The sequence below is a fragment of the Hesperophylax consimilis genome, chromosome 28, assembly GCF_061612785.1.
Source record: "Hesperophylax consimilis isolate HC1 chromosome 28, BYU_Hcon_1.0, whole genome shotgun sequence".
NCBI lineage: Eukaryota > Metazoa > Arthropoda > Insecta > Trichoptera > Limnephilidae > Hesperophylax > Hesperophylax consimilis.
This window is the reverse complement of record NC_142863.1, coordinates 21,104,180-21,114,996: the sequence shown is the minus strand read 5'-3', so window position 1 is coordinate 21,114,996 and position 10,817 is coordinate 21,104,180.

Sequence of the window (10,817 nt, the reverse complement as noted above, 5' to 3'; positions counted from 1 at the left end):
TCCCATCCTTACAATTGTTACAAACCACATCAACTGAAGAATGGTTCTTGCATGTAAAGGACTGGCAACGGCAACACTTCATTGATGCTGAGGATCTTTTCTTATCCAGTGCACATAACCGACAAACACCGCGTTTTGGAAAGCTTCTGTTTTCTTCTTTTGTTATCGGTTCAACTGCCCGACCGTAATTTACTTTGAGAAAAACATTTATATCTTGCGGTAAATGTTTGACATTTGATTTGATTTGACTATAGCATAGCTCGAAGCTTGATGCTGACGACTAAGTGGTAAGAGAGGGGGAAGCGATAAGGCGCGTCTGTCGTAAATTTTACGACAGCGCGCCCGCTGGAAGGTTAAATATTCTTGTATTTCTTGTTCTGTGTTCTATATTGTCTTGGTATACATTTGAACAGAGATGTGCTTTATTTCAAATAAATCCATTTCAAATGGAAATGCAAAATGCAAAATGGGTATTTGCCATTTTACATTTTAAATGCTTTTCTAAAAACCATTTTGCATTTTAAATGCTTTTCTCAATGCATTTTCCATTTTAAATGTCAACATTCTTCCTACTATCTCCACTCATCTTTTTTCATAAGCCCCAAATATCAGTCGGTCCTCAACCTCGCTATGAGAGATAATTTACATTTGTCAAGTTGCTCCCTGGTAGGAGCCCTGGCAATTGAGTGATATCATTACAAAAAATACTGATTCAAATACTGAACATGGGGCCATGACGCTGTAATATTAAATGTTAGATAGCAGTTTCTATGTTTTTACGTTGGCAACATTAGTCCCGCGCAATTTTTTTGTGGTTTCATAATCTGTAGTTGTGGTGTTTTTGGATTTACCATCATGTAATATGTTTGTTCTACATTGATGTCCATTATTAAATGACAAAATTGTTTGAAAATTCTATAATTATTTTAATTGTTTGACCTGAGAAACCATTTTGCATTTTCAATGCATTTTGAAAATAGGTATTTTGCATTTTGCATTCGAAATGCTTTTCTAAAAACCATTTTGCATTTTCAAATGGAAAAGTTTTGACCCATTTCCATTTTGCATTTCAAATGGTTTTGGGTACCCATTTTGCACATCTCTGCATTTGAATGTGTTTTGTGGTTATATATCCTAGTATTTCCTGTTTCTGTGCTATACACATTATTTTTGGTTTAACTTATTGACTAAAACCTCAAATTGAAATATTTCATTATTTGAAACAATATTAGCGACTCAAATGAATATTTAAACCAGAAAAAGATTCTGTCGCAGACTTGGTACACATTTAAGATGTGTTTTGTGCTCATGAATTCTGTATTCATATTATTTTTTGGATAACTTTATGACTAAAACCTCAAATTGAAATATTTAATTAAGGTCAGCCGGGGTAAATCCGTCTACGGGGCTATTGCGTATATCCATCCTGCTTCGTTTATTGTTTACAATAAGTGTAATTATTGCCATCTAGCGGTTTTCTTGTGTATTATGTCATAACTCAGAAGTCTGCAGGCAACGCTTTTGGCGACAGGTTGGAAGTAATTCGCTATTTTAAAAAAGTGACTGAAAAACGAGTGACGTGTCGCATTTTGTGGTCTTCTATATTCTTGAATATCTCTGTGATCACTGGAGTGTGGAGTTTGAATTTACGGTGAGTTAAGAAAAAGTAATACTGTTTTCAATTAAAATAATTATTTTAAAGAAACCGTATTTTGGAGATACGACAACTGAAAAAATACGATTTATTAGTAGTGACCCGGGGTAAATGCGACTATTTTTTTGAGGCAAATGCGTCTAGTAGGCGCAATTACCCCGTTTCCAGATATCGACAACCATAAATGGTATTTTTTTCAATTGTGCATTGAAGCATATTCTTTCATTATTTATTTATTTACTTACATAAGTAAGTAAAGTATAATACATCTGTAATATAAAAATTAATATTCGTTTGTTTGTTTGTTTGTTCATACCCTATGCGCGGCCATACCGTTCATCCGATTGCGATGAAACTTTGGAAATATGATGTGCGCATACTCGGGATGGTTATAGGATAGTGAGCTCTGGCGTTATGAAATTATTTCCAACACTTTTCATACGATTGCGATTAAAATTTCATACGATTGCTATTAAATTTTTTTGAATTGTTGTCTACTTGCCCTTCTATAAAAAAATATAACTCTTTAAGCAAACAAACATTAGGTTGCCTGTTTAATATTGTCAAGTTCATTTGTTGAAATAAAAAAAAAAAAACTATTAATTTGTTATTGTTTACAGGTTCAACTATCTTCTACGTATAACTAGAGATGGCAAAATTTAGTTTTAACTAAAAACGCGAAAAAATATTTATGGTTCGAAAATAGGGCATTTATAAGTTTTCTTTGCGTTTCAAGGCATTTAAAAGTGTTTCCAGTGATTTCTATTTCGCGAATTAACGCGAAAAACGTGATTTTGGCCGTATTTCAGCTAAATTATTCTATTTAGCGAAATAGGCGCGATTTTCCCGAAAATACCGGGTATTAATATAATATGTGAGAATTTCAAAAAATCGATATTTATCAGCGGAAATAAGTGAATAAAAATCATCTCTAACATCAGCTCGCGCTGTGAAGGTTAAACATATATTTTACCAAAAATACTTAAAATATGCGCTAAAAACATTCAGGAAATACATTTTTTTCTATTTTGCTACAAAACGCTAAATTATGCCTCAAAATGCTATACGCTAACAAACGCTAAATACAAACGCTAAATTTCCAATTGTTAATGCTAAAAAATCTGAAAATTAATGCTAAATTTTGCCATCTCTACGTATAACTTATACAAAATGGTGCGTAATTACAAGAGAAAAACAAATGATCCTCTTTATACAGAAGAGACATTGCAGAAAGCGATAGAAGATGTACGTAATGGTACTTTAAGTGGCTATCAAGCCTCCAAAAAGTACAATGTGCCACGGATGACAATAATGGATCGAGCAAATGGTAAGAGAGGGGTATTCAAAAATAAAAAAAGGTCGACGTACTGTTCTGGCGCAGGAGGTGGAGAAGGAACTGGCGTCCAACCTACATGTGATGGAAAAATATGGTTTCGGCCTTTCAAAGAAAGAAACGATTGTATTAGTGTCAAATTATATGGAAGCCAATAAAGTGGAAACCCCCTTTAAAGATAATATTCCGGGGCATGATTGGTTTTCAGGCTTCTGTAGAAGACATCAACTCTCTATTAAAAAACCGCAAGCAGTCGAATATGCCAGAAAACTTGCTTGTGATCCATTTATCATACAACATTATTTTAACACTTTGGATCAAATTGTAAATGATCTCCACCTAACAGATAAGCCAAAACAAATATGGAATCTTGATGAAACCAATTTTTCCAGTGACCCTAACCAGACCAAAATTGTTGGTAAAAAAGGGTACGCCAGTATTCGAAAATTCGAACTACAGCTTCTTGTGGGAGAGAAAATACAACAGCTTTGTTTGCGTGCAATGCACACGGTGACAAAATTCCACCACTTATTATATATCGTGGAAAAAACATCTGGACCGAGTGGACTTCAGAAAAGGCATATATTGATACAGCCTATGCTGCAACGAAGAACGGCTGGATGGAGGCGAATGTATTTGAAAAATACTTTACTTCGACTTTTTTGAAACATATTGGCGCAGAAAGGCCAATTCTTTTGATTTACGATGGACATTAAACACATATTCAGTTGTCATTAGTAGAAACAGCCCGCAAAAATGGAATCACTATTTTGAAATTACCCGCTCATTCTAGTCATCTTTTGCAGCCTCTCGATTTGTCGGTATTTAAATCGTTGAAAGTTGATTGGGACAGACATCTAACCCTATGGCAAAAATTAAACGTCGGCACTAAGCATGGAAAAAGTGAATTTAGCAGAATATTAGGCGATGTCTGGGCCGGCGTATCAACACAAATAATAATAAATGATTTAAAAAGGGAGGGATATTTCCATTAAATAAAGAAGTTATATCGGAAGACAAATACGACCCAGAAGCATTATCGAGGTGGAAAGATTCACAACAAAGAAAGATCATGCATTCTCTAAGGTACTTGTTCCTTCTTGCATTAACCCCAAGGAGACGGCCAACTACAATCGTAGTGGAAGAAAAGTTCTCCTAGAGAACGGCTCACTACAAGTGTAGTTTTGAGCATTTGTCATGTTCATCGCTAAATATTTAGTAAATTTAACAGTAAAACTTCGAGGTTAAAAATGTTTTGCATTGAGTTGTTTATTTTCTACCACATCCTTTTAACATATTCTCCTTTTTACGTATGGTTTTTTTTTAACAGAACTTTTAAGTACGTTGTATCCCTCTTCACTTGATTCTTATCTTCAGCGCACGCATACAGTCTTAGTTGTCCTTTCGCCGTGTGAGTGTCGCGTTTCTGGCCGTTCTGCTGGACACTGTTTATTGTTATATTAGGGTGTCCGTTTTTTTATTACTCTTGGAGTGTTTCTGTGTTAATATTTTCTTTTATGAAGTGTTTCGTTCGTATTTATTATTATATTGTGCGTATTATTTGTGAATTTAAGATCATTTTATTGTTTTGTATATTTGAGTGTTTGTTGTAACTATTTAAATTTGATTTCTAATCCTTAAAATGAATGAAGACGTCATTGAAAACTTTGTGATAGATTGCGATTCTGATTTTTCGATGAGTGATGATGAAGATTATATTCCTGAACATTTGGAGAGCTTAAAGGAAACTTCAGAACAAAATGGAGATAGTGAAATTGGAGATTTTGAACGCTTAGATGAACTAAACACCATGCTCCTGGGTCAGTAAAAAAGGTAAATCGAGTAGGCGATTATCCGCTAAGGCTAACTGCCAGACATTTTCCTTCGGACGTTCCACCATCTTCAAATTCTAAGAGAAAATCAGTTTATCGGGAGTGTCACGTATGCAAAAATTCGTCGCTAAATCCTAAACGTCGAGTTCAGACACGTTATTGGTGTTACTGTTGTCAAGTTGCCTTGTGCCCCACTACATGTTTTCGTATATATATCACACTGTAGAAAAGTTTTAATAATTAAAAGAGCCCGTCGCGCTGTACAATCTTGTGGTCACCCTTTCTAATGCCGACAAGTGGCCTTGCGCAAGTGTATACGTGATATTTTTCTGCATTGTACGAAAACATTTATTATAATTACTGTGTAGATAAAACTCATCGTAAAATTTAATAACTTGATTGCCAAAGGTTCATTTTTTGTTTGAAAAAAGGAATTTTTACGACTTGACAATAAATACACAATCTGTGATTGTTCCATTCCGGGATTTTGTCATTTGAAGGTAATATTTTTTATTTACATTCCATCTAACACAAAATAACCCAGTAAAAATATAATATTAAGTGAACCAAACTAATTTTACAATATTAAAGAATACCGTAAAATAAATAAAAACATTGTAAAATCTTTAGGTACAGCTAAATAATATTTCAAACCTGGAGTGAGTATAAAATGTAATTTACGAAAATCTAGCCGTTTCAGGCGGGCAATTCATGCAAAATCTGCTAGTCTTCTAAGGGTTAAAAAGGTATTAGCAGGTATACGGAAGCATTGGCGAACGGGGAGGCCTGGGTATCTATTCCCCAGTCTCAATCGTTCGCAATTTCCGCCGAAAGTACATACACTGGTAGAGTTTGTTATTCTTTAGTCTCACCGAAAGTACATACTACACGCCATACGTCAAAATTCATTCGACTTAAACAACGAATGGGTCGAAGCAGTAGAGATCGGCAAAACTGTCAAAATCTCATTGCATCCTGGTCCGGCCTTATACAAAAAAAAAATATATATATCATTTCCCGCGCGCTTTTCGAAGTTGGTATCGGATTCGTTTAGTTCTGCAAAGTTGTTTTAACCACTCGGGTCTGATAAGATTGTTTTGCTAAAATCATTACCTGACATAGATACCGAGTTATAGGTAATATAATGGCTGATTTACCGGCGGTGTTGACTGCAATACACAACATAGAGGAAGCTGAGGTATCGCCAGAGGGTCGATTCTTTCGCCAACTTAACTGACGAAACCTTCGTCAGGAATTTTAGGCTTAACAAAGGCTTAGTACGTCGGCTAATACTCGCTGTGTCCCCGTTCATGACACCCCCATCCCGTTCTTCAGCTCTAGATGTCGAAACTAAAGTGAGTACAAAAATTTAAAAAAAATGACAGTTTTCACATGAAAATTAACTTGCTAATTAATCTGTTGGTTGTTTGACAGGTGTTGGCAGCATTAAATTTTTTTGCCACGGGTGGTTTTCAATTGACGTGGGGTGTAACGTGAATGTTGCAATTTCGCAACCCTCAATTTCACATGCACTAGAGGAGGTAGTAAACGCCCTCAATAAACCAGAGATCTTCAATGAGTGGGTAAAATTTCCCCCAAATATCCAGGCACTAAACGAGATAAGGAATAAGTAAGTTTTTTATTAGACGAATATTATGATCACATTATTTACTTATTTTGAGGTTGGCTCTATCAATAATACATTATCTTTGGGTGTTGGCAACCCTGTGAATATTGTCTATGTTTCTGATGTGTTTGAAGTTGCAGCGTCGTTCTGTCAACGTTTTTATTTGCTACCGCACTTTTTCTGAAATGAATGGCGGTGGTGGATACATATCGAAATGCAAGAAAAATCTTTTAATAGAGCTGGTTGGTGCAGACGCAGAGTTGATGTCTGGCAAATTTTCATCTATTTTCATCGTCAGGGAATCCAGAAGAAAGTGGACAGAGATCGCCGAGAAGCTGAATGCTCTCGCTGGGGCAAACAAAGATTCCAAACATTGGAGAAAGGTTAGTACATATTTATTAATTTCCATTATTTATGTATATCGTACGTTTAAAATGTATTCTTGTTGCTCGAATGCTCCGTTAATTTATTCAACAAAACGAATATGATGTTCATATGGCGTTTCATTTTAACCTAATTTGGTTGTTAAAATTCACGCAACCTCATGTCGATCGTTTCAAAATCTAAGAATATGACTATTTTAACTAACTATCCATCACGCTGTTTTCTCAGAGGATGGACCGCCAAATAACTCGGTCTTGGCACACACTCCGTGTCTTATTCACATTCATACATCGTCTCACATATAATCTTCTGTTATTCTGACTCATGACATGACCCGACTCAAGTATCTGATTCTCTTGATTGTGCCATGTCTTCCCAAATCCCCGTCCCCGAAATCTTCTACTATTCTCATTTGTGATCCCTAGCTTGAATATTTTAAGATGTTATAAAGTGTATTTCTACATTACTTTTATATGTATTGTCAATAATGAATATTTTTCAAAATTGTTTTCAGACATGGCAAGATTTTAGATCCAAAACAAAATCGAAGAACTCCGCCTTGAGACAGCATGCGGCTGGGGCTGGAGGTGGACCACCGGCGCCAGCAGCCCACCTAAGCACGACTGATGATGATCCTTCAACTCATCAATCCTGTTTTGTTAACAGGCCACCTGGGAGTTGCACCTCCTGTTGCTGGCTGCAGCAGCTGGCAGTCTTTCGAGAGCGTTGAGGTACCGCTGATCTTGGAGGCCCCATCACTCTCGGAGGCATCACCACTGTTGGAGGCAACACCTTCCTTGAAGGAACCCGTCACCATGTTAATTAGGATAGGTACTAATTTTGTTCAATAAATGTCATAATTATGTTTTCTTTACAAGCAAGTAATTTTAAAAACTGATTACCAAAGGAAAGGTTGCTTTACATTTTTCAATGTATAAGACTGATTATAAAAAAAAATATATATATATAATCAAGGTTTTTATTTCATGTAGTTTACCCGCATTCATATTATTGAGAAATACATACAACGTAAGAAGCCGGATAGTCGGCGCTCTTTGCCGATTAGTCGCCGACTAATCGACGACTACAATAGTGGCCGGATAGTCGGCTTTACCGACTAGTCGGAACATCTCTAGTAATAAATAAAAACCAAATTCTGGAGAGGTTTACAAAACTTTAAAAGAATGGAAATTTAAAAAGATTTCCGCACTAATATTGGCACAAAATCGAAATTTGTCTTAAATACTTTCTACTAAATGGGAGAACTTTTAAAAACTCAGATATGTAATGAATTGCATAATGATTTTCCAAATTTCATAAAAGAATTTTTTTGATTTGTTAATAAACTGATTTAATACACTAAACCGAAATATTCAAACTGCTCTCCTGAAAAAAAGTTGAATTTTGAGTTGTGCGATTGTTCTTCCCCGGGTGCGATGTAAATGAAGAAAACCTAGCAGCGGAGATGCAGTTATCGTTGGAACACCTAACAACGAGAAGTGTTTGATTCTTCAAGCTCTTTTGGATACTATAATACTCTTTCGATGGTTTTGGAGGCACAGGGAAGACTTATTTGTATAGAACTGCATTCTTTCAATCACAGCGCGTTTTAAGCGTTTTTTGGACAGGTATTTCCAAACTTTTAATTCCCGTGGGCAGAACATGTCACACTGCATTTAATTTACCTTTAAATTTAAATAGTTCGGTGGCGTGTCAGATTTCAAAGAAGAATAAAATTATTATAAAAAATGCAGATTTAATAATATGGGACGAAGCTCCAATGGCGCCAATAATAAAATCATAAATTCAATAATTTGAACTATTATACTTGATTTCTTTACATATACCTGGCAAACCAACATCGAGGCATTATCTACCGTTCTATTGTGATAACTCCAACACAGAATCTCAATTCTATACCCCCGTTCGCCGTATACTAAATTTGGGTAATGACTATAAAGATGTTGTTGATATATTCAACACATCATTCACCAAATATAAACAAGTCATTACCCAATTTATTTCAGAAAGAAGAATAACAAATATAATATAATTTAACTATTATTTTATCTTACCAAAGTTTTGTAATTTTCCTAGTATTATATATTTCCATCTTGCATGGTGGAGTGTGTAGTTTCCACTTTATTTCGTTTTGACATTGTTTTTGTTTAAGAGGTTGTATTTTATTATGTCTTATATTTTCTTTTTGATTTTGTTTTTTTTCTTTTTTATTTTGTTGTTCTTTGTAAAAAAATAAGAAAATAACATGTAAAGGCCCAGCCGGACAAGAATTTATAAGTAAATAATTGCTTTTGAAATGATCGAATGTGACATAAGGGATGTAATGAATAATGAACTGACGTTCGGAGGTTAAGTTGTGGTTTTGGGCGGAGACTTTAGACAAGTTTTGACTGTTTATCGTAGAGCTTTCCGCGGGAAAATTGTGGCATTGTCCATGAAAAGAAGTAGGCTTTGAAGCTTATTTAAGACGGTACATCTTAATATTAATATGCGTGCTGCAAGTGACCAGACTGCATTTGCCGAATGGTTGTTGGAATTAGGTAGGCCAGCGAGTACCATTTGTCAGGATGTAGTTGTAATTTACGGAGAGTCACATTCTGTAGCCGATGCAAATTTATTCAGTGATAGGGCAATACTTTCTCCTAAAAATTCAGACGCACGAAATATCAACGAAAAAGTTTTGGATAAATTAGAAGGTCTCATAAAGACATTTTATAGTGTCGATTCAATATGAAAGCGTATTGTCTTTTTTGTGCCTTCGCCGCGCCCTAACCGTGAAAATAATAAAAGTAGGTATTAGTTGCCTGCAACAGGTAAAAGACTAAGTGTAGTCGCACACTCCTTGCTTCATCCACATTCAAACATCAATCCGCTTAGTACTCTAACCAATTAGTTGACTGCAACGGGCAAAACAGCTAGTTAGGGTTTAATATCACAAAAAAAAACTCCAGAATGGACGGTACTGGGGTTCATACACGTGCGCAAATGCCAAACATGGTAGTAAAAAGTGGAGCGCACATGTGCTCGAAAAACAGTGTTTACAAGTTTTGCAGCAGTTGAATAGAAGTCATAATCAATATATTGGATTTTATCGATAGTAACTGAAGGCCATTTGAAAATAAAGTAAAAATAACAGTGAATTCAAAAGCATCTTGGCTTTCAGGATGTGATTGTTAAAAGTAATTTTTCGGCAAAATTTAATGAAAATTAAATTAACTTAATTTTTTTTTATTTATTTTCCCAAGCACACATAAATAATGTGTTGCAATTAGTAACTTATGTCGACTTGATATAATACGACAACTCAAAAAAAAATTAAAGACTGTTTCAGATTTAATGGGGCGTTTGATTTAGCTCTTAATATGACATTACGAAGGAGAAAGTTCTGCCAAAAGGAGTATTGTTAGATTTTATTGCTAAAATTGATTGGTCTACAAAGTATCATCTTGAAAAAGCAACTGTTTTCAAAAGAGTTGAACCTTTTTAACCCTACCAGGCCTCTGGAATGTTCTCTCAGAAGGTCAGAGTTGTCAAGCTTTACATTAAAATCCAAATAAATGGAACATTTTCAAATATATCCGAAAACTAAGGAGAACTTTTTCAACAATGCGGCAAGTTTAGAAACTTCAGGCAATATACATGCAACATCTGTCTATAGAGACAGCCACTGATAGACAAACTTAAATACCATTCAATTTACTGTGAAACTAAATACAGGATCATCAGCAGAATGCTGCCTGCTCAGTGAATAATAATATATTTATAAGGCACGCAGACATGACCACAACACACTTATTTCTGAAGATATATTGTGGAAACTAGATATGAGCGCATCAACAGAATGCTGTCTGCTCATTAAATAATAATATAAGGCACGCAGACATGACCACAACACACTTATTTCTGCAGATATATTGTGAACACTAGATATGAGCGTATCAACAGAATGCTGTCTGCTCGTTAAAC